This window comes from Sciurus vulgaris (genome assembly GCF_902686455.1).
Source record: "Sciurus vulgaris genome assembly, chromosome: 7".
Lineage (NCBI taxonomy): Eukaryota > Metazoa > Chordata > Mammalia > Rodentia > Sciuridae > Sciurus > Sciurus vulgaris.
In genome coordinates, this window is record NC_136467.1 from 141915236 (window position 1) to 141940515 (window position 25280).

The following is a 25280-nucleotide window of genomic DNA, read 5'->3' on the forward strand; positions in this document are numbered from 1 at the left end:
CTTGTACAAAGAAGAATAAACTAAATGGTTTGGTAAATTCTGCCTTTCGTTCCTTTTTTCATTGAATGGGACTTAATTAGGAAGAAATGAAAATTTTGACTGATGGAGAATAAACTGAGAAATTTATATGGTGGATTAAACAATGTCAAGTGCATTGAGACCAAATCATTGCACACCTGAAAAATAACCTGGTAAGACTTCTTGACCTGCGAAAGGAGAGAACATTAGCTAGTAATGCAGTCTGCAAGAACGATTGAATTCCACTGACTCACCTGTCACACAAGACCAGGTGTGTGCAGATGTACTTGAGTGTCTGGAGGAGGAGGTGGAAGACAAAGAGGGGAAAACAAGAACAGGTTTGATGGAATCAGCTAGGACTCTTCACATTTCTTATTTCTCGGATTAAAACTTACCCAGTTTGCGTTACAGAAAAATATATTTGCATGTGGAGGTAGAAGACGGATTTTTCTTCTAATGTAGGTTAATTCAGCCAATGATGACTTATTAAGAGTCATTACTATTCTAATGTTGTTTGAGGTACTACAAATCCTGAGAATTATATGACAATCAGAGTCAGGGGGTTAACTTCTCAAAGAGACTGTAAGCTGCAACCTCATGTTCAACAATGCCTGGCCCAGAGCATGTACTCAGTGGATATTTGTCAATTGTATTACTTAGAAACAACTGCAATGTTGCTCACTGTATATTTTGCAAAGAAAGAAAGATTAGCAGTATCTGGAAAAACAGAAGATGGCTTACAAAGGTTCTCAGATGTAAACCTTTCAAACATTTGTATGCAAGGAGAAGAAATATATAATAACTGTGTTACAATTGCTAAAATGGTAAGAGAGAACAATCCTTTCTAGAAATCTAAAAAGCATTATCCGATACTAACTACGGTGCTCCAGACCTGTATGACTTTATTCTCTAGTGTCCCTTAGAGTCATTGAAGGTGTATAGTGACTTGAAACATCTTTTTGGGCTCAACTGGACATGTAGGTCCAGTTGAAAAACTAGAAATTGTGCACAGCTACAAATATCGACCTCAAAGAAAAACAGGTATTTAATTCAGAGTAAGTTGCAGGAACAAAATTACTCATTGATCATTTTTGTAAAGTCTTCTGTGTATCTTGAAATACATTAAATGTATCTAGGGCCCAACTCTTTATATTTGAGAATGCAGACTAGTTATACTAAGCACAAAAGAGCTGCAAGTCGCCTTGTTCCTCTAACCCATAGCACAACCCCATCCCATGAAGACCAACCCAATATCCATAGGCTAATTTATCTCCCTACATTATACTAACCAAAGAGGACCCCCAGACACTGGAAATGAATCCTTCTCTTCGTGGACTCTTTTTGATATAGCTTCTAGGTGAATTAGCTTGAGCAATGATCTGGGATGTACTGAAGAGTCTTTATTTTCTCATTTCTGGTTATAACCCTGTTTGAGATCAGTAATATTCAGGGAAGAATTAAATAGAAGTAGATACTGGGTCCCAAGACAACTTTGTGAGCTGAACATTCTTGGTTGATGTGGAATTATTTGTCAAGGAGATGAGCATGCTCCTATATCACAGAGTTGGAAATTCTTAAGTTTCATCATGGAAGGAAGATAATGATACACTACATTAATTATGGAACCCAGTTGGGGTGGTGGGAAAGGAAATGTTCCATGTCTAGACACATTAAATTCTTCTGAAATAAGGTAATATCTAATTAAATAACAGAATGTTTGAAAACTTTTACAACTGAATTTTTCTTTCTTTGTAGCTACAGAATCACAAAGAATATGCATTAGCCTATAGGAATAAGGCTTAACTTTAATAAGAGATTTATTGCGTACTGGGTACTACTCTTTGTACTTTGTCCATAGTGACTCTTTTAATCACTACCATGTTCTTAAGAGATAGTACTATCATTATATCTCAGGAAACTGAGGCACAGAGAGGTTAAATTCACCCAAGGCTATTATTCATTGATAAAGCCAAGATTTGAACCTGAGAAGTAAATTGCATAGCTTGCACCTTCTACCACTAAGCTAAACCATATTTCTCAATTAAAAAGGCTGCAACGGGCATCCCAGAAAAGTACAGAAGAATAAAACCACCTCAAACCAATGGCAATTGTGAGTTGAACCTTATATTTTTCATAATTATAGGTGGTCTCTATGAAGCAGAATGTGTTTTGTTGAACTTGTGGTTGCAAATGTTTAGTTAGTTCCAGTATCATTTTCAACTCTGAGGTTGGAAGATGGTTTTGGTTCTTGAAAGGAAACTGCACGCTGATGTGATAACAGTATTTATTCTATTAAATCTGTATCCAAAGACGTTGAGGAAGTCATTCAAAAATATACTTATTCAAAACAAACTACACAGAGGATAAGATTATCTAGCTTGCTCCATGTTTTCTAAACCTAGCTTTCTAAACTTAGTAGTTGAGCATCATTAAAATCCCCTGACCTGGTTCATCACCATTCACACCCCCAACCCCAAAACCAAGGCTGCCCCAAGAAGGGAAAATATAATAAAAGAACAAAAAGGGATATTCCCTGTCTTGGTATAAAGACTGTTACTATGGGATTCATTCTGGTCTTGTACCTACTGCTCTATTTCCCACTAGAAAATGCTATCTTTTGCTTCCTCAATAAATCGGTATCCTTTCTTAAAACTGTATCCCCAGTGAACAATGTTTTTTTTTTTTTTTTTTTTAATCTATTCCTCTGATTTCTTTATGGTTAGGTCACCTGGTAGTTGCACCATTGCACAATGATAGAAATAGAAGGACTGGAACCAATTTCTAGATTTCGTAGTTACTCGGTGAGTAAACGTCAATGAGTTATTTAACTTCCCCAACTTTTAGTTACTACCTCTGCAAAACAGACTACCCCATAATAATGCTTAGTAGCGCCAGGTAAACTGCTAATGTCTTAGTGGCCGTGGTTGCTTCTGTTGTATTTCTGTATCGCCAGCATCCAGACCAAAGTTGATGTTCATAATTAAGTTCATGTTGTATTTACGAATAAGCAAGTACACAATCTTCCTTTTGATTTGACAGTTCTTCCGAAACAAAGTTCTAGACTTCTCAGTCCGACCTGTCCTGTTGGCTTCCAATTCCTAGTTATCCCTGACATCTAAGGCTGAATCAGCATTGCCACAAGGTTTTAGAGCTGAGATCCATTTCACAAGGTCATATACACTTTGATCTGATACTTTCTGTTCATTTGATTTTTCCCCTGCACTACTCTCAACTAATAATACAACCAAAGCTCAAAGCATCATCATAAAAATTAAACTCTGTTCTCATGGACAGCTTTGTTTTTCCCATTAGATAGTCAACCACCACTAAAACCTCTAAGGCAATCTTCCAGACAAATGCTGACGATTGTGCTGAAATACAGGAGCAAGCAGGCTCTGAGATGGGTTGCTAGTTTCCCTACTGGAGCCACATTGCATTATGAGCTGGCAGAAAGTTAGGTCAGACACAGCCAACACCTGGAAAACTCACAGAGGCCTCCAAAACTGTCATCCATGGCAGAAAACCAAAGTCTGGAACTGAATTTCCTCCATAGTACCCACTCCAGCAATGCACAGTTGGATAAGGAGACAACAGCTCTCATTAAGCTTTCAAATGCACCATCAGAAAACTTGTCAGTCAGGACATGACAACGATGCAGCAGTAAGATAGACATGAAAATCCAGGTCTCCAAAATGGTCGTGTCCACACAATTACCTTAATGTGTCCCAGATTTGAACCCATCATTGATGTTCCCGTTAGTTACTGGACCTCTTCCAGGAGAGCCACCGAAGTACTACTCTCCAAGTCAAATGGTGGTGGCAGATCTCTTCCAGGGAGCCCTGGACTGTGTCCAGCCTTCAGATGCAAGGGCCAATCTCATCAGATGGCAGCACTTTGGGAAAAGGGCCTGTCAGCAGAATGGATGAAAAGGCAGTTCTACAACTTTTTATGGTAATCTACAGAGGGTAAAAGGACAGAGAGCAGCTCCAACACACAGAGAGGGAGCAACTGCACATGCTGTCATTGTGCTCGGTGATGCTGAGGATAGAAGCAGGACCGTGCATGGCCTCTACTTTCAGGGAGACTGTGGCATAGACAGGGACTTCTGCAGAGGGTATGGAGGAAAGACCACTTGGGAATTTTGAGATTAGGAAACCCAGGTGGGAATTGTGACTCTCTTACTTGTTTATGTTATGAGGCAAGGAATTTAAATTTCTGAGTCTCATTTCCTCATCTATATAATAAGCAAAAGACAAGTTCTTTAGTAGATATAAAAGGTTTGTGTGAAGATTAATAATAGAACTGGGTTAAGTAGACTTCAAATGGATTGATATAGTAAATGCAAATAATAATATAAACCTAGAAGAAGAGACTATTTTTATGGCATAGGGTGCAAAGGAATGTTTTTAAGCACATTTCAAAAAAGCATAAACTGTAAGGTAAAAAAGTGACGAATTAGGTAACATTACAATGAAGGATTTCAATTTAATAAGGTTCCATAGAAAAATTAATAGATGGGTGATTGAGAAAAGATATTGAAAAGGTTGATAACTGATTGAGAAAAAGTACTGGCAAAATCACATACGAACAAGGTAAAAGTACTAGAATTTACCAGAAATTTCCACATGTTAACATGAAAAGTTCAGAAAATTTCATAGAAAAAGACCAAAATGTGTAAACAACCTATTCATGAAAGAAGAAACTCGAACTACAGTAGGTAAATAAAAGGATACTCAAACTCATCTGCAGTTAAAGAATGCAAAATGAAACAATAATGAGATGTCACTTGAAGTAGAGCAATTTGAAAATTGTCTGTGGGAGGGTATGTGGGAAAACAGGACCCTTGTGCACAACTGGGGGTGGAAGACTCAGGCAGTCATTTCGCAGCTACTCAGTCAAAGGAAGCACAGTTGTACCTCATGACTCAGTAATCCTAATCTTGGATGTATTTCTCAGAGAAATTCTCACATGGCACTTTAAAGGGACATCATTTTCAACAGTGATACTGGAAGTAGTAGTCTACCAATCTTTTTGGAAGAGGTCCAAAAAGAAGTAAATGTCCACATGAAACAGTGCACAACTCTTGGAATCTATTAGCACAGCACACACATCACACTTCCTTGAGAACATTACATGCATCAAATGGATAGCCTTGAAAACACAGGGCTGAGTAAAAGACACAAGAGACAGAAAGATATCTATAGCCTAATGCCTTTTATGAAACCACATGTGAAACACAAGGACATTCAAATTTAAGAACAAAGGAAACAAATAGATTGCAAACTTTTGAATGGGTACCACAGCGGAAACCATTTGCAAAAATGATCTGAGAAAAATTTCTCAGAGTAGGAAGATGATTTGGTGGAGGTCGGTGCCTTTTGCCTTTTAAGTCCTAATAAAGAGTTAGCATTTGTTGTATGTCTAGAAATCAGGAGGTATTGAGATTTGGGTCTCAGCTGCTTCTTGATATTTTAGAAGCCAAAGAAGACAAAGTAGTAAGTAGAGAATCAATGAAGCCAGTACATGGTAATCACATGTTGATGTCAACATATTAAAAAACTACATGATGGAGGAGGATGGGGTTCACTTGAAATAAGAGCTGGTCAATAGGGATGAAAAGGTTGTTGAACAGTGCCTATTCAACACTAGGCACTAGGCACTAGGGGGAGGGGGAGTTGGGATGGGGGAGAGGGATAGAGTAGTGAGAAATACACAGATTAAAAAGGGCAAAATTGTGTTTCAGGCAAAACCCTCAAATAAGCCAAGCCTGTTGTTTCAAACTGCTTGGCTTGCAAAATGTACCTTACTTGGGAGCAAATATTACTTTACCTACTTAGGAACAAAATTAAAATTGACTTATTTGGGGACAGGGGAGAGAAGAGAAAGGTCAGAAATCAAATTAAAAATAAGAGTAAAAATCTCTATCCCCAAACCCATAAACTGAATTATCCAGAGGAGACTTCCAAAGCCTGATAAATCCCCAAATAACTTTAATTTAAAATATCCTGAGAACTGCTGTTCTTCAGTTATTCCCTTGACTCCAATCTGCTATCAGCCAGAATCAGAAAGGTACCCAAGATAAGAATAAATTTAAGATTTACTATTATTGAGCCCAATTCTCTTGTTTTAGCTCCACAGGGTGCAACAAATGTGTCTCCCAAAGAGCCAAAAGGAAAAAAAATGTAAAAAGAAATTCTTCCACCTGTGTTCTTGTAAGAGAACCCACATCTGTAAAAATCTGGGCACAATCATAGCTCAGTTCTCAGGCAGGTTTGTGTCACATGACTCATTGGCCATGTCAACCAACTGTGCCTCTTTAATATTTGGAATACACTACTACTAAATATTCCTAACATGTTATCTGCAGGATTTAAAAACATTAATATGGCCATCACAATAATTCAATCACAAAAAGGAATGAAGAAAGAAGAGGCTTGCTTGAGATGTTACAGGGCAAGACCATGGGACACTGTTTTAGTCAGCTTTATTGCTGCTGTGACTGAATGACCCAACTAGCACAACTGCAGATGAGGAAGAGTTTATTTAAGGGCTCACGGATTAAAAGGTCTCAATCCATAGACAGCTGGTTCCATTCCTCAGGGCTCCAGGTGAGACAGGAACAACATGGCGGAAGAGTGTGTCAGAGGGAAGCAGCTTACATGGTGGTCAGGAAGCAGAGAGAGACTCCACTGACCATTTACAAAATATATACCCCAACGCCACGCCCCCTAATGCCCCACCTCCTCCAGCACACCCTACCACTCAGTTAATCCCTATCAGGGGATTACTTCACTGATTGGGTTAAGACTTTCACCACCCAGTCATTTCTCCTCTGAATCTTCTTGCATTATCTCATATGTGAGCTTTTGGGGGACATCTCACATCCAAACCATAATAGACAGGGACTGGTTTGATTTGGGAGCACATTGCCATTTCAAATTAAGTGTGTGAAGGGGAGTGACAGAAGTACCATGGTCAAAAGAAAATGAATTTGAATTTTTACTATTATTAGGAAATGAGTTGATAACAGGATGTCCTCTGATAGGCATATTCACAGGTTAATGTTCTCTCCAAATCAAGTCTACTGATGCATTTTGTAAATATTTATGAATTGTCATCAAACAATGGGAAACTATGAAGAGGCACATGGTTGGTTCTTGTCTACATAAGAGAAGGATGGCAATAATTGTTTTAAAAGTAGGGCTAGATTTATCGTGGGATGAAGTCTAACTCCTCCTGCTCCAAACTTGAGCCCACAGTCTGCACAGCGATGCAAGAATAAAGATATCTTACCTACCTACAATCCTGAGTATCAGGTAAAGAAAAGCTGCAATGTCACATCTGGATTTTGATGTAGCTGAACATGACATCGGTAAGTGACTGCTATTTTAATGGGTCAAACTTCTCAAGTACTGAGAGATTTGGAGCTTAAATTGAGAAGAGGATGATGAAGAGTCACCTGCAGGAACTGGTGTTGTCATGCCCAGCACTGCAAATTCTCGATAGACCCAGAATTACAAATTACCCCCATGTGCTTCATGATGATACTCTTCTTGTCGAGAACAGAACACACGTAGGACGGTGGTCCCGTATGAATACAAGGGAACTGAAGCACTGATTGCCTCGTGAGATTATAGCTGCTATGACATCGTGACGTACACATTCCTCACCTGCTTGTGCTCATGCTGGTGTAAACACATTTACTGTGCTGCCTGTCATACAAAAGTCCAACACATACAATGACACACATGGCAAATCCTTGATAATGATAAAAACAACTACATAATTGTTTAACAGATTGACTAAGCTATACTTTTGACCATCATTTTAGAGTATACTACCATGTACATGAAAAAGTTTTTCACTGCAAAAACAGCATGGCTTGTGATACCAGCCGCACCCTCGTTATCTCATATGGGTTTACTTCATCATCGCTCGATGGCATTCACTTCTCTTGTGCTTAATTTAATTTCATGCTGTTTTGTTCTTCATAGCCCTGAAAGCAACAGGCTCTACACACATGCACACACATATAGATGGATAGAGATACAAATGCAGAGATGGATCACAGAGCCTAAGTGTGTGCTAGGTGGCACCATCCAGGATTGTATATACACACATTCTCAGAACATGTTCCCCCTGTTAAGAAAGGGGTGCCTGTGCTATCATCCTTGAGGGCAGGCAATTACTGAATACAATATTATAATTAGTAAAACTTTGTTTTGCTAACTATGACCTTAGTTGCATTCTGAGAATTTTTTTTTAAATATATTTTTTAGTTGTAGGTGGACCCAATACCTTTATTTTTATGTGGTGCTGAGGATTGAACCCAGGGTTTCATGCGGGCTAGGCGAGCACACTACCACTGAGCCACAACCCCAGCCCTGAGAATTTCTTTGATATGACAACTCACACACATACATGCATGCAACCTGTTTGTGTGGACTTGGGACAATGTTCCTCACTGAGCATCGGGAACAACAGCAGACAAAGTGTATCTCAAGTTGACAGTGTCCAAGGAGAGGAATCCACTCTGAAGGTCAAAGTCAACACCACACTGTGGTTCCATTCTACACCTACCGACGCCATCTTTAGAGTGACCAAGTGGGGATCATAGGGCAAAAATCCTATGTAGTTTCCATAAAGGAGAGCAGAAAAGGACACTGGGACACTCTCAGGGTTGATGACAGAGACTTTCTCAGGAAGAAAAATCAAGGCAGATCTCAGGATCAAGGTCAAGACTGGGAAGTAAAGAGTGTCCATGTGGGAGTATTCTATGGATGGTTCACATGTGAGGTTGGATCTTTTCCTTAAACCTTGGGAGCAGCTGAATTCAGCAATCAGCTTTTAATTGATTCTCTTCAGTGACCCCAATTTTTTAGTCATTGTGTTAGACCCATAAGGTTCTGACTGTATTAAGAGGAATCTATGAAAGGTCACTGATGAGGAGGAGGAGTGTGGCCTGACCACCATCACCCCTTCACAGAAGCCAGCCCAGAAGCAGCACCACCAAGGAAGCCAGTGACCCCACAGGTCCCCTGGAGACCAGCAACAGCAGAGTGAATGGGACCTGGAGGAAACTGGGAGGCTCCAATAGGAGCATGGTTATCTTGGGAATGTTTGTCCATCCATTACAACCCAGGAGCAGAAGTTAAGTGACTGCTGTTTTTGAAAACAGATTATAATTTGACCTTTGGGTCTATGTGTTAGAGCAGAAAGTACAGAAGAGCTAACAGTTGATTAATCAAAGACTGTGACTGTCATATATATCCATTTTCTCCTTTTTAGTGCAACAAACCTTTGAACTTTTCAAATGATACGCCTTGACACCTTTGAGATTTTCCCAATTTAAAACCATTTCCCCAGCAATTGAGTCTTCCGTACCTGGGAGGAAAGAACTGGACACGGGAGAGCAGGGTACTGTCTACCAACTCCATAAATAGGCTAACACATGATATTTCCAGGCCTTCAATGGAAACAGTATGTTCTGCTTAGTCTTTGGTTGCCAAGAGGTTGACACAAATACTCGTGTCCATCCTGCATCTTGTGCAGAACTATGTGTTGTTTGTGTTCAACTTCTAATCACCTCGGGGGTAACCAGATAAGCAGTTGGTGAGTAATGTTCAAACTGAGGTGTAATTCAATACATAATTGATCTAAATGGTATTTTTTACATCTTGAGAGAGATGAATCAATAAACTAGATACATTCATCCATACACACACATATACATACATAAGATAAACAAATGGATTAATATTTTTTCACTTCAGTTATTCTTTATTGCAGAATTTATATATATATTTTATTTGTTCTAATTAGTTATACATGATAGTGGAATGCATTTTGACACATCATACATAGATGGAGTACAACTTCTTATTTGTCTGGTGGTACATCATGTAAAGTTACACAGGTTATGTAATCATATAAGCACGTAGGGTAATCATGTCTGACTCATTCTACTATCATACCTACCCGCTACCCCCTTCTCTCCATTCAATCTGGTCTGTCTAGTCCAAATCACCTCTATTCTTCCCTACCCACCCTGCCCCTGCCTTATTATGAATCAGCATCCGCATATCAGAGAAAAAATTTGGCCTTTGGTTCTTTGGGATTGGTTTACTTTGCTTAGCATAATATTCTCCAGTTCCATCCTAAATAGATTGATTTTAACCTAAGATTTTAGTGAGTCAAACTGATAATAATAATTTAAAAAACAGAATCACTGATTTTAATATGAAAAATAACTTCATAAGTGTCAAAATGTTCCACAATGAATTGGTCTTGAAAAATTGTCAGTGGAAGAGTCCTAAAATTACTCATAAGGGTTCTGTGATAGCTGAGTCAGAAGTAGTCAACAAGCCTGAGATTTTAGGTAGGAGGACTATGACAAAAAGAAAGGACAAGAGATGAAGTCCGATACTAGGCATCCGTATAAAATATTCCTGAGTATTTTCTATAAATGTTCATACAAAAAGAAAATTTAAAATCAAAAAGGTCATAAAACCTTACATAACCTCATCCCTATTATTTGTTTCACATCATATAAGCATTCAGTTGTTTAACTAAAACTGAATTTAAGGCAAATATATATCTGTCCCCATGAAGGCAGGATTAGACTACAATTGATGTCAATTATTTTCCTTCCTAGGAATTTTCCATTCTCCATCTTTTCAAGGAGATATGCTAGGTAAATGCTGCCATCAGTGTACATTTCAGGTATCTTATATACCATCAGCACATTTCAAACCCCTAAGTTCTTGTTTGTATTTGGAGAGACAAGAGAGTTACTCCCATACGCTGAAAACACCAATTGAATTAATGATTCTGAAATCATATAAGCTATTGCCATATTACAATTTGAGTAAGACAAAATCCAAAGCAGTTTAGGTAACATAAAATACTGAATAATCATGAAAATTAGTGGATTGTGAAATGAATGACCACCTACCGTCACCGATGAAGCTGGCCCAAGACTCTCCAGTTTATTAAAGAAGGCATAAAGTATATGAGAGTGAAAGAATTTACAATGCCTGAAGCTCAAAATACACCCACTCAATTGTTTTCTTGATGCTGTTTGCAAACTATTACAACAGAACATTATCTATTTTACTGGTCATTTGAGTTTTTGCATCAAATAAATCCCTACATTGCTTCATGCTCGGCTCTGCCCTTTCATCATTTAAATCAAGCAGCTTGGATTTGGACTGACTCCTAATCTGAGGCTCCTGGATATTTAAATCTTATCACTGATGTCATGTTAGGTTTCCAGACAGTTGGCTAAATTAATTCTATTCACCTCATTCTCCATCTCCCCAACTGAATCAGTGTGGTAGCTATGGAGAAGACTCTCTGACACCACACTGTGCTCATTTTCCAAATCGTATTGAACTAGAAAGCAACTAGTTACACACTATGCTTTGGTGGATCCCAGACAATATGGAAAGATTCTTATGTGTCCAGAAAATAGAAGAAGGAAAGAATGAACACCTGCTTCTCCGTGCATATGGGGGTCCGCCACATCAGGAGCACATTGATGCAGGTTAATTGTCTCTGTAACATGGCTATCAGCTAGCAGCAACAAAATGCTCCTCAAAGAGTTTTGAACCACAGTGCACTTAATTATCTCATATAAAAGAAACTTTGAAATAGGTAAAGGCAGGTGCTAAGCACTGGCTTAACACGACAGGTGCTGGGTGAATTTCTCTCCCAGTGTCCTCCTGTCATAATGCAGGAGGTCTGCAGAAGCTTCTAGCATCAAGTCTGTATAACGATGACCCAAGTGAAAAGGAATGAGAAATGAAAAGAAATCCAAGCTGGTGTCTTCTTCCATCAGTGGCAAGAACCAGGTACCTGATGCCCAGAGTGTATGAGAGACTGAGAAAGGGTCTGCCACCTTCGATGACTGGAGGCAGTGTCACAAGTAAGAATACCGGGGAGAAGATCCATGCTGGGGTACAGCCGACAGTGCCCAACTCAGCACAGTCTGCTTCTCCATAAAAGGGAAATTTGAGAGAGCAAATCTTTGAACAACCCCAGTGGCTGTCAAGGCAACTACAACCCACATTTTAATTTTGCTTACGTGGCCGTGAGTGAGTGAAAGGGTGGTGTCCTTCTTCTTAGTCTCAGAATCTAGTGGACTCTGAGGTCCAGAAAATGAGACCATTTAACAAAGTCGTTATAACTGCTTGTGTAGGAAAGGAAAAGAAGACTAGGAATGAATCCTGTTAGGGAACAGCTTTCAGAGTCAGTTCCTAGAACAGCAACAGCACTACCAAAAGCAGACAGGAAACTCGGGACCAAAGAAGCTGAATAAAAATCAAACCATAAGGGAGATCATGGGTATAGGCAGGGAAGAGGTTAGAAAGGAAAATGCTGGCCCATGGTCACACCATCGAGGCTTAAAGGGAGAAGGGTGAATCTGCGGCGTCCTCTGAGAGGCAGACGGGTGCACGTGGCGCCCAGGAGTCAGACCAAGGGACATCAGCCAGGGTCACTGGGTCCACACAGGGAGCTAAAAGGCAAACTGGATTGGCATCTTCCATGTGGAGCTGTTGTTACAGTGACAGCAGAGAGGCAGGCTGTCCTGTGTGATCCTTCTTGTGAGGCAGGCAAACTAGGGTCCCCATGAGCAGCCCCCAAGGTTCACGCTCACTCCCCTGGACTGTGGGTGGGGCGGGGGACTTTCTTCTGGCCAATAGAAAATAGCAAAGGTGAAGAGATTTTGCAGAAGTAATTAGGCCTCAAATCGTCCTCCATTCTTTATGCCTTGATAACATGAGTGGGGGATTGCCCTTCTCCTCTCTGACCTCCAACCATACTCACTATGTCCTTCACGGGAGGAAACAAACAATTTTGCTTCTATTTTGATAGAAAAATAATGGAAGATTATTTTGACTTAACCAGATAAAAGTCTTTGAAAAAGAGACTGGCCCTTTCTGACATGAGAGGCTCCCCTTGCGGAATTTATGGAGTAAGAGGTCATGGGTAAGAAGCCCACATGGAGCAGAAGTGCAGGGGGCTTCTAAGAACTGTGGGCACCCCCACCCCCGAGCCATGGCCAGCAAAAGACAGGGTTTCCACCCCACAGCTGAAAGGAAAGACGTTCTGCCCACAGCCTGAATGAGTGTGAAGGGGATTCCTCCCCAATCGAGACTCCAGATGAAAACAACACCCAGCCACAGGCTTCTAAGACCCTGGGCAGAGAATTCAGCCAAGCTGTGTCTAGAAATGTGGCCTACAGGAATTATGATTTTTTTTAAATGTGTGGGCTATTTTAGTCTGCTAAGTTTGTGTAATTTGTTAGGCATCCATAGAAAGTGAACACATTGTGTTTACTCCTCTGTTTCCTCTTTTCTGCCATTAGCATCTTATTTTCTGAATGAAGATTTTTTAGTTACTAACAAACACTATGTTTGTCTCCAAAAACCAAGCAAGTCATTATTTCAATATTTAATATATAGGCTGAAAAGCAGATTGTTGTGGAAAATAGTAGAGAGGAGGGAGCTTCAGCGAGTTAATATTCATAACATTTTCTGAACATTTACTTTGTGCTGTGACCATTTATTTTATTTTATTTTATTTTATTTTATTTTATTTTATTTTATTTTATTTTATTTTATTTTATTTTTTTGGTGGTAGGGGGCAGTACCAGGGATTGAACCCAGGGCCTTGAACATAACAAGCACAGACTCTACCACTGAATTATACCCCCAGGCCTGTTACTCCAGTTTTATATACACGTTTCAATTTACTAATTAGGGCAGATACTCCTAGTTTCATTTTAGCAATAAATAAATTGAGGTACAAAGAGTTTGAGAAACTTGTCTAAGTTTAATTTATAAAGGACATTTGTTTTGAGTTTAGATCTTAGGCCCTCTGAGTCTATACTCAGCCACCAAGATAGATTCCTTCTCAGGACAAATAATAGGTCATGCCTCACCCATATCTAATAAGATGAAAACATCAGTCAATAAATAACAATGTGCATCATAGATAAATAACTGTAGAGAATACACTTCCATGGGTATTTTGCTCTGCTGAACCAGTCAAGACCTGGCTTAGTTAGCAGCTCCTCCATGGCATCTTATCCTTACTCTCTATCCACCCAACTGTGCAGGACATGCCAGAAGGATATACTTTAAAGTTCAATAGATTAAAAGGTACAAAATACACAAAGTCTGTGTTTGAATCTAAGGCAGGTGGGGGAGGTGATGCTGTAGTGGAAAGAATGCCAGATAGTGACAAAGAAACAGCAGTCCTGTGCTGCTAAATAAGCCATCAGGTCTGCCTGGATTCCAGTTGCATACTCTGTAACATGGAGAGAACAGTATCGTACCACAAGGCTGCTGTGAGCATCAAACAGGAAAAAAAAAAAAATGAGAGACAGAGACTTATAAACTGTAAAATTCTGTACCAATTGAGGTGATTTGACTATTTTCTAAGGAAAGAGCACATGGTGTTCGTTTCAGTGAATTATACAGAATATTTGTGAAGGAATAAAAGTTGAACTTCCCTAAGAAAGTTTCTTAGCAGTTTCATATTTAAAATTCAGTTGATGAACAAGGAAACAATACTACTCTCCTCCCCCATATTAGGAATGTGTGATTCAGTTACAGTACAGATACAATTTTGAAGTTTGTATTGGGGATTGATTCTTTTGGGATATCTCTGCCATTTTTTGACCCTACAGTTCTTAGGATATGTTTGATAGCAAAAAGAAAAATTATGTTTTGAGGTGACTGGAACTACCTTTGTGTTCGCTGAAATTGCACGTGTGTATCTATTTAACCCCTAGAAAAGAAGCATGAAATAAAGGGATCACGGGTGTATCATGAGAACCTTTTCCAAAAGGCAACATTTATTTTCAAGTGTTTAGATTGCCGAGACAAGGATTTCTCTCCAACGTACAATTCATCAACCTCCTTACTCACTGTAAAATCAATCTGTTCTGTTTGTATGACATAAACAACAAGTCATTTCTCAGGAATGAGGCAGACCATATGTGAAGGTGTTTTAGAAAAGCACAATGGGGAATACGCCAATCAAAGAAGCATCTGCATTTTATTTCAATGTCAAATCACATGTGTGTTATAAAAAGGAAAGTGTATCACTTTTATTAAAGAATAACTTTCCTGTGTAGTTAACCCGTCCCTTCCCTCAGCAGCACATTTGGGTCAGCCACATACAGTCCTCGCCAGGAACACAAAAAGACCTCAGTCTGTGTGGCCAGCAACATGTGCATTTTACAAACATCTGGGCATCTATCCACTCCTCACTTCCGCAGCAGGAAGAAACTTGCATTAATCCATTAAATGGATTTTCCCAAGAATCAGCACTTTCTTATCAATGTATTGATAAATATCAAAGTCATTTGCAATTGGGAGAAACAGGAAACTCTAAAAAAAGGCTAGCATTGTTCTTGGGAGAATTTATTTTTTACAATTGAGATGGATTGACATGGAAAGGAAGTGGGTTCCAGCCCCATTTCCACTGCTTATTAGCTTCATGACCTAAGGCAAGTCACTGAACTTCTATAGATCTCAGCTTTATAGAACTTGTGTAAATTGACAGGGCTGAACTAAATCATCCCCAAGACCCCTTCCTGCTCTAAAAGCGTGGGACTCTCTGGTTGTTTACCCACCTCGTTGCATTTGAATAGTAATGGAAACATTTTAAGGTTGTCTTGTTACTGAATATTCTCCCCAGTTGGGAGTTAGGTACCTCTGAAAACTGTGTTAACTTCTTTAAACCACTGGAGTGACATCTCCAGCTTTCCAACACTCATTAGCACAACTTTCAGAGGTACTTAATACATAATCTGGCTTACATCCTGGGAGAAATCACTATAGAAAGATGAAGTTGCTTCATTAGGAAGCAGGGAACCCGATTCACTCCACAGGCGATGGATTCTATAGCCCTGTTTAAGCAGGCAAATGAGTGGTTATTTATGTCATTAACTGAATGGACATTGCCAACTTCCTCCCTAAAGTCCTTGCTCTCCTAGGAAAAGATTAAAGTAAAGCTTCTTAGTGGACAATATCTTTTTTGACCTGAAAGACAACCGTCTCCCCTTTTCTGCAGGGAATACATTCAAAGATTCCCCCAGTAGATGCCTGAAACTGTGCATAGAACCAAAATCTATACAATTTCATTTTTTTCCGAGAGCTACACATCTACGAGAAAGTTTGATTTATAAGATAAGCACAGTTAGGGATTAACAATAACTAATAATTAGAATAATTACAACAATATAATATAATAAAAGTTATGTGGATGTGGATTCTCTCTCTCTTTCAAAATACCTTATACTATATTCTTGCTCTTTTTGTGACACTACCATATGATACAGTGTCTGGGTGATGAGATGAGGTGAAGTGATCTTAAAGGCTACTAGGTAAGCGCTACTTGACCATAAACCCAGTACTGTTGCAACAGGCAACTTGGTAATTGGGGTGGCTGAGTGACTGACTGTGGGCCATGTGTGCATTGTGGATGCTCCAGACAAAGGGATGATTCACATCCTGGGCTGGAAGGAACAGGTGGTGCAAGATTTTATCACACTACTCAGAAGAGCACACAATTTAAAATGTATGGATTGTTTACTTCTGGAATTTTCCATTTAATATTTTTGGACTACAGTTTCCTGCAAGTAACTGAGACCATGGAAGGTATAAAAGCACATTGGGGGCTACTGTATGTATGTTCATGTGTGCCTATGATTAATTTTATCCATTATAGAATCATAGCTGCCATAAGGTTCCCATGACCCACCCTTTTCAAAATTTTATTATCCATAGAATAGAATTAGAATAGAATATATATGTGTCACCTACGAAGTATCAATGAGACCTCCACATCTTCTGGTTTCCTGATTGTCAATAGTAGCTATTAACAAGAAGAGGTAAGGAAAATATAACTAGAAGAAAAGGTTGTCAAGACCAAAGAAAGCATCAAAATGAAATCATTCCCTGGAGAGAAGAATTAATTTTTATTTCTAGTAACAAAATATAAAATCCCAGGAAAGAACTCGGTGGCTTGTCTCAGATCATGGCCCATGCCTGGATCCATTGAAATGATCATAACAGTCTAACATATATCACAGCAATTCCGTGGAATATGTATGTGGGTAGGGGGTGGGGTAGTTCTATTATCAAAAAACAAGAGGAGTGGGATCTTTTGGGAAAAAAATTATGTCCAACAAGAAGACACAAAACCCACAAGGCAAACAGGTCCAGAACATTTAAAGTCAGCTTCAAGTTTTGCACTATGGATCTTTTCTACAGAAGGTTCTATTACCTATTCCCACATTGTTAGAGAACCCTCATTTTTCATGTATGACTTGAACGCATGTTTAGTAAGAGCTTGCAATTTACAAAAGTATCAGGGGATATCTTGGAGATCTAATATCATTGAAAATGTGGGCAAAAGTTAGCCAACCTATCACTCAAGGACATATCTGAAAGAAAATAAATGCAAACATATTGTGATCACAAGCCTTACAGACCAGAAGAGACAGCCATGATGCAGATCCCACCAGGAACTACCCAGAGGACTATCACCTACAATTATGTGACTTGGAAGAGGGCCAACTAGAGTGACATATGCAGGAATAATACTTTTTTTCACACAGAGGTCAACTTAGTTGAGTATCCGATTGAAGGGAAAATGTATAGCAGTCTTCAAATTATATTTTGGAAGCATTTTAGAAACTATTACCACCTGCAAATGAAATGAACTTGCATTTGATGAGCTAAAGATCCTATGCATTGAAACACAAATGGAAACAGTGATTTCTTAAAGCTTTAACAATTGACATGAAGTTAATTTGGAAAAATAAGAGGCCCAGAATAGTCAAAACAATCCTTTCCAAGAAAAGTAAAGCAGGAGGCATCACAGTACCAGACATTAAAGTATACTACAGAGCTAGAGGTTAAAAAAAAGAAAAAAAAAAAAAATATATATATATATATATAGCATGGTATTGGCACAAAAATGGAATTGAAAACCAATGGAACAGAATAAAAGACACAGAGACATACCCACATAAACACAGTTATTCCATACTAGACAAAGGTGCTATAAACATATGTTGGAGAAAAGATAGCCTCTTCAACAAATGGTACTGGGAAAACTGGAAATCCATTTGTAGCAAAATGAAATTAAACCTCTATCTCTCACCCTGCACAAAACTCAACTCAAAGTGAATCAAGGATGTAGGTATTAATCCAGAGACCCTGTGCCTACTACAAGAGAAAGTAGGCCCAACTATCCAACAGGAACTGACTCTCTTTATAAGATGCCTAAAGCACAAGAAGTAAAATCAAGAGTCAGTAAGTGGGAGGGAATCAAACCCAAAAGCTTCTTTACAGCAAACGAAACAATGAAGGATGTGAACAGAAAGCCTACAGAATGGGAGAAAATCTTTACCACCTGCACCTCAGATAGATAATCTCCAGGATATACAAAGAACTCAAAAACTTTAACACCAAAAATCCAAATAGCCCAATCAATAAATGGGCAAAAGAACTGAACAGACACTTCACAGAAGAAATGTGATTGATTAACAAACATATGAAAAAATGTTCAACATCTCTAGCAATTAGAGAAATTAATTAAACTAAAACTAGAAAACTAAAATTAGAAAACTAAAACCATATTAAGGTTCCATCTCACTCCAGTCAGAATGACAATTATCAAGAATACAAGTAATAATAAATCTTGCTAAAGATTTGGGGGAAAAGATTCACTCATACATTGCTGGTGGGAGTGCAAATTGGTGCAACCACTCTGGAAAGAAGTATGGAGATGAGACCTTAGAAAACTTGGAATGGAACCACCATTTGACCTAGTTATCCCACACCTCAGCTTACACCCAAAGGACCTAAAATCAGTATACTACAGTGATGCAACCACATCAATGTTTATAGCAACTCAATTCACAATAGTAAAGTTATGGATGCCCTTCAACAGACAAATGGATAAAGAAAATGTGATATATATATATATATATATATATATATATATATATATATATATAGTACTCCCACATATATATGGGAGTACTAGTCAGTCATAAAGAAGAATTAATTTATGGCATTTGCCAGTGAATGAATGGAACTGGAGAATATCCTGCTAAGTGAAATAAGTCAAACCCAAAAAACCAAAGGTCAAATATTCTCTCTGATATGTGGATGCTAATCCATTACAAGGGGAAGTAGGGAGGGGAAGTATAGAAGTTCACTGGATTAGACAAAGGAGAATGAAGGGAAGGGAGGGGGAATGAGAATAGGAAAGATGGTAGAATGAATCCCACATAACTTATATATGAATACACAACCACTATAACTCCACATCATGTACAACCCCAAGAATGGGATCCATATTGGAATGGGTTGCACGCCATGTGTGTATAATATGCTAAAATACATCCTACTGTCATGTATATCTGAAAACAAACAACAATGATGAAAAACCAATCTCCTGAATTTACTGAAATGAGCAGACTCAAATGAGTAGCTGGGGTGGGATAAGAGTGAGTTAGGATGTGCAATGGAGTACATAAGTCAGGGAGAAAGAAAATACATACATTTAACTTTCTTCACTAGAGCAAATACCTCCCACCCAACGTCATGTATCTTTGAAGCTGGGGAGTACAGTATTCTGTGTTAAATGCATTTTATGGGGATTTAGAAAGCATCTAGGTAAAGGTTGCCCCAATAAACGATTTACTAGCTCTAATAAAACATCAAGGAAATTGTAAGGATTGTATCTCAGACTATTTAAAACAAGTTTATAGAGGTCTGAGCAGTCCCCATATCCTCAGCCCTGGTTTTCAAAGAAATGTATAAATAGTAGCTAATTATTCCATATTACCTGTTTTTTTTTTTTTTTTTTTTTTTTTTTTTTTAATGGTAGCCATTTCAAGAGAAGAAAGAGATGAGAAGTAAATAAATAGTTATGCCAGTCAGGCTGAGGGATAAAAAAATGACCATTCATGTATGAATGTGTCACAACAGATCTCACCACTGTATACAATTATAATGCCCCATAAAAATATGGAAATAGAGAAATCGTCATTCACTCATTTATTTGATTTTTTGTTCAATAAGTATTTACTGATCATATTAGATACCCAGTACTCTACAGCTTGGTGCTGATGACCCAGATGTGACTAGACCAAAGGGACTTGTACTATAACTTCTGTGGAGGAAGAGGTAACGGAACTGAGTAAATAAAAACAAATATAAAGGCTTACTATAAACTGTGGTAAGGACATCAAAGGAAACAAATAAAGTGACAAGAAAGTCAATAACCACAATGGGAATGGATCCTATTTTATGTACAGTAGTCAAGAAAGGCCTTTCTGGAGAAGTAAAAATGATTCTGAGACCCAGAGCAAACCATACCAACTAAGAACTGTGAGAATACTCCAGATAAAGGAGGTAGGAACTGCAAGGAATTTGCAATTTCGTGTCCTAAAACATTCAGTGAGTCTGAAACACAGAAAGGAAGGTGGATGTGGAAAGGGAGAAATCATCGTAGAGTGGCCTGTGTGTTTGTGTTAGATAGCTTTCCATTGCTGTGACAAAATACCTGGAATAAACATCTTACAGGAGAAAATATTTATTTTGGCTCATGTTCTCAGAGGTTCATTTCATGGCCACTTGGCACTGTGGCTATACAGTACATCATGGTGTAGTGCAAAATGGAGGAGGTTGCTCACCTCATGATGACCAGAATCCAAACAGAGCAAGAGGAAAGGGGTCAGAGTCCCAATATCCCCTTCCAGGGCACCTCACATGACCTCATGTCCTTCTACTGGTCTCCACCTCCTAAAGCTGCCAATAGCAACATGTATAATGGTTATTTATACCATATGACTAAGTGTTAGCATATGGTTCTTTGGAGAACAGTTAAGACCCACACCAAAACAAGTCCTCTGTTTTAACCTATAGAAAAAGGCATTTCCTTGAAATGTAATATTACTAATGCTAATAATAATAGCTGTCTTTATTAAAAATTTATATGTACTAGTCTCTGTACAGGAAGGATATCTGGTGCATATTATGTTTCAACTGTCACAATAATTATCAAATCCCACAATACAGACATTAGTTTTCCAGTTTGATACAAGAGAAAACAGATTCAGTTCAAACAAGTTGCCCAGGATCACACAGCAGTGTCAAAACTGGAATTCACACACAGGTAGGTCTCCCTACAAAGCCTACTTATTTTCTTTTAATTTGCAAGTTCTGTTTCATAAATATTTGTTCAGTTCTATACTGGAAGCCACACACAGAGAAATCAATGAAGGAAAATGTGGTACATTAGGTTACCAAAGATAGCCACATCACACCCTCCATCCCAGCATGCTCTTTGATAATGTTACCTTTCCATTTAATTGATGAGTAATAAGTAATAAGAGGTGGAGTCTTCCTTCTCTGACTGTCTCTGAGACTTATTTTGAAAAACAGAACAGCTTTGTTTGATGTATCTTGCTTGAATAAAGAACCCTCAAAATTGTAAGCAAATAAAATGGTTGTTGCAAGACCCTATGCTGTCAGTCATTCAGCATGCAGCAGCTGATGATGAAAATGTATAAGGAGCCTTGTTGGTGAGAGAGAGTGACATATAAATATCTTAAAAATAACACGAGGGTCCCCTGTTCACTGCAGCATTATTCACAATAGCCAAGATATGGAATCAACACAATGTCCATTGATGAATGAATGGATAAAGAAAACACAGTATATATATACATGATGGAATAAAATTTCTCCATAAAAACAAAAGAAAATCCTGTCATTTGTGACAGCATGGATGAATCTGGAGGATATTAAGACAGGCACAGTAATTTAAAAAAGTGCATGCCCTCACTTATGGGTGGAATCTGAAACATCTAAATCATAGAAGCAGGGTAGAAAGGTGGTTACCATGGACTGGGGCGGAAGTAGGCTGTACAAAAACTTTCAGTTGGAAGGAATAAGTTGAAGAGATCTCTTGTACAACATGGTGACTACAATTAAAGATGGAGACTATAATTAGTAAGAATGTAATGTCTACTTGAAAACTGTGAACAGTGTAGTTTTTAAATGATTTTAACAAAAGCAGGAATGGTAAGTATATGAAGCAATGCAAATGCTAAAGAGCTTAATTTAGCTTTTCCACAGTATTTTGTGTGTGTAAATATATATATATAATATATAAATATATATTTCAAATATATAAATATATATATAAATATATATATATACCAGAACATCTCATTATATAGCATAAAGATATGTACTTATTACTCATCAATTAAAAATGACTTTTAAAAATACAAGTATTGTCATAATAGAAGAGCACAGAAGCTTCTAAGTCAGTGTGGAGCAGGGGTTTGTAAACTTTTTTGGTAAAGAGCCAGAAAGCAAATATTTTAAGATTGGTGGGCTACATTGTCTTTGTTCCAAACTCTCCATTCTACCATGGTAGGTGAAAACAGTCAATAAAAAACTTTATTGACAAAAATAGAGGAAGGACAGGATTTGGCCCCAGGAGTTACACTTGCCACCCCTGGTCCTGACCTCAGAGCATCATGGGAAGCCTACTGGAGGAACATTACCCAGGAGTTGTACTTTAAGGAGCGATTTGGAGCTGAAACTCTGGGATCCTGGGGAAACCACCAGCCTTTTTAATTCTACGTGTAAAATAAAAATGGCATTGTTAAGATTATATGCTCTGGACTCTAAAAGGTCATTCCTGAAGGGCAATTAGAGAGCCGAGTCACCAGAGAAAGACTGGAGAGTAGAGAAAATGCAGGAACTGGGAATCAATGGAGCTGGTTCTCTAGTTCTCCTGAACCTCAAATAGGGATCAGGAACTCAGAACGTGCTCAACAGAAGCTCCAGCCCTCCCTTCTGCACACTGTAGTAGGTATCTGGTCCTCTCTCCTGGCGAATATTTTATTGAATTGAACACATTCTGTACCCATCGCCGTCCCCTTACAGACTATCACAAATGGAGAGTTTCTAAAGAGCAGGGGACATATCAGTATTTTCAAATAGCATCTCTCGTATATTTTTCTTCCTGGAAGAAGCATGCATGTTTCTTACCTGGGCTCTGGGACTCCTCCAAAGACCTACTTCACTTGGTCCAGAAAACAACTCACTATTTAGTCTGGATTCCATATTCTAGCTGCTTCCAGAAAGCATTGGTGAAAATGGGGCGGCCTCTAAATTTAAGGCCAGTAGGAGTGGTTAAAAAATGTGTCTGTATGGTTTGAGCTGGTACCATGACCTCCATGCAGTGGATCCAAGATGGAGGAGTGGGTACAAACCATGAGAACCAAGCAATAGGGCAAATAAATCGCCCATTGGGAAGTCATTCAGGGAACTAATTTGGGGTAGCAAGGAGGCAGTATGGGAACAGATGACTCTGATCAGCTACTCTGTTTCTTCTCCTACCCGAGGACACTCCCTCTGTCACAGTGCCATTGTGGTTCTTTGGTGAATAACCATTGCAAAAGTCTCTACTCCTTACCCTGTGAGACTCCATTCCTCACTCTTTTACACCTTTTTTCATGCTTGTTTCCATGCATTTACATAAACAAACACACCCAGACACACACCTCCAGGTAGAGAGAGCAGCACCCACAACCTGCTTAGATTTCCAGTGAGGTAAGGTTTCCTGCACGTATCAACCTCACCAAGCCTCCCAATTCCATCTGGGTCTGCCCACACCAGGGCTGCCATTTCTTTACTGCGAACTTCTCTCTAAGACTTGGCTCAAACTTTTTCAGAGACCCTTTCTTCATGCTCTAGTGAACATGACCATCTTTACTCCTATGTGTGCATGTGGCATTTCGTGCAATTAAAAAAATATTCTTATTTCACCAGATTAATGTTTTTGCATATCCATACCCCTCTTTGGACTACAAACATCTCCAAGTCAGGATACATATTCTGTAGACTACAACAAATCCACAATCATTTTTGTTGATTAAATAAATAATAAGAGAAGAGAAAGAACAAAAACTTGTTTGATTCAATGCTTTTAAATTTAATTTTTAAAAGACAGGATACAGTTACTCACCAAACTGAAAATCGATGTTTCTCCAGTTCCTCCAAGTAAGATGTATTCTGTGAATAATCTTCAAGTTCTCCAGGTCTCCAAACAGTTGATTTTGCTTTCATAGAATGATCACTTGGACTATTTCCCTTGTTAGAGAAATTAATAAATGAAAAAAATTAAGTATTTATTAAGAGCAAATAGAAAGTTCACCTGGGACCATGGACACTTCCCCCAGGATGATGTAGAATCATTGATCATAAAAAAGTACAGTTAGGGTTGGGGTTGTGGCTCAGTGGTAGAGCACTTACCTGGCAGTGGGAGAGAAAGAGCTAACCTTTTCCTCCCTTTCCCAGCAAATCAGCTCAGCTTTTACCTGTTTAATATATAGGGATCTCCTGGAAGATGTCACTACAAAATCTTCAAGAGAAAAAGTAATTTGAAAACCATAAGTCTAGAAACATAAAAAATTAGGTGTGGCTTGCATTTATAAGACAGTTATATTAATACTCTGCTTTCCTTTTTTTTTTTTACATGATCTTAATTATCACTTGTAAGACGCCAAGTATTTGAAATTGCTTGATATCCGTTCATACAAGTCTTAGCACCACTCTGGAGTTGGAACATTTTGCAACTGCAGAAGTTTGTTTGGGGTTGGCAGGATGCAGTAACCAGGAAAACCTTAGAGAGAGAGCCAGCTGAAGTCCATGTGTCATCAAATCCCTAGTGAACACACCAAAACTGTTTCCTTTATTATGGAATTGATGGATTTGATTACCTTAAGAACAAAATCCAGTTTTGACAGTCATCAATTTGAAGTACCTGTCATTGGGTCCATTTTCTCTTTCTAAGTCTCTGTAGCTCTTACAACAATAAAAGCAGTTCTGATCAGATCATTCAGTACAGGCATTTTTTAATCATTGCACTCCTAAGTAAATATAAGAGTGCCAAAACTCTTGAAAAAACATGAGAGCTTTGAATTATCTCACATATTTTTGTAGGCATTTAAATTATAATTTGGTAGCTTTTTCTTATGAGTTGCTTACTTTATTCAATCGTTACTTGACAGAAAGCTGAAATGACTACCAAGAAATGATCCGTAGATTTGGTTTACCTACCATAGCTCCTGATCTGCTAAAGCACAGGTGTTTCAGGATAGAGTGCATCTCGTTGCTTTCCATTTTGCTTAATCTATGAATATCTGT

General features: G+C 38.5%; 1 protein-coding gene across 1 annotated transcript in view; it reads right to left on the bottom strand.

Moving 5' to 3' along the window:
• The window catches only part of LOC306665941 (uncharacterized protein), a 158677-nt gene extending 134533 nt beyond the window's left edge, over window positions 1–24144 (bottom strand). The window contains exon 1 of the mRNA XM_079147604.1: window positions 24100–24144. The gene's annotated coding sequence lies outside the window, so the exon portion shown is untranslated. The remainder of the gene's footprint in view (window positions 1–24099) is intronic.
• Window positions 24145–25280: the final 1136 nt, after the last annotated feature.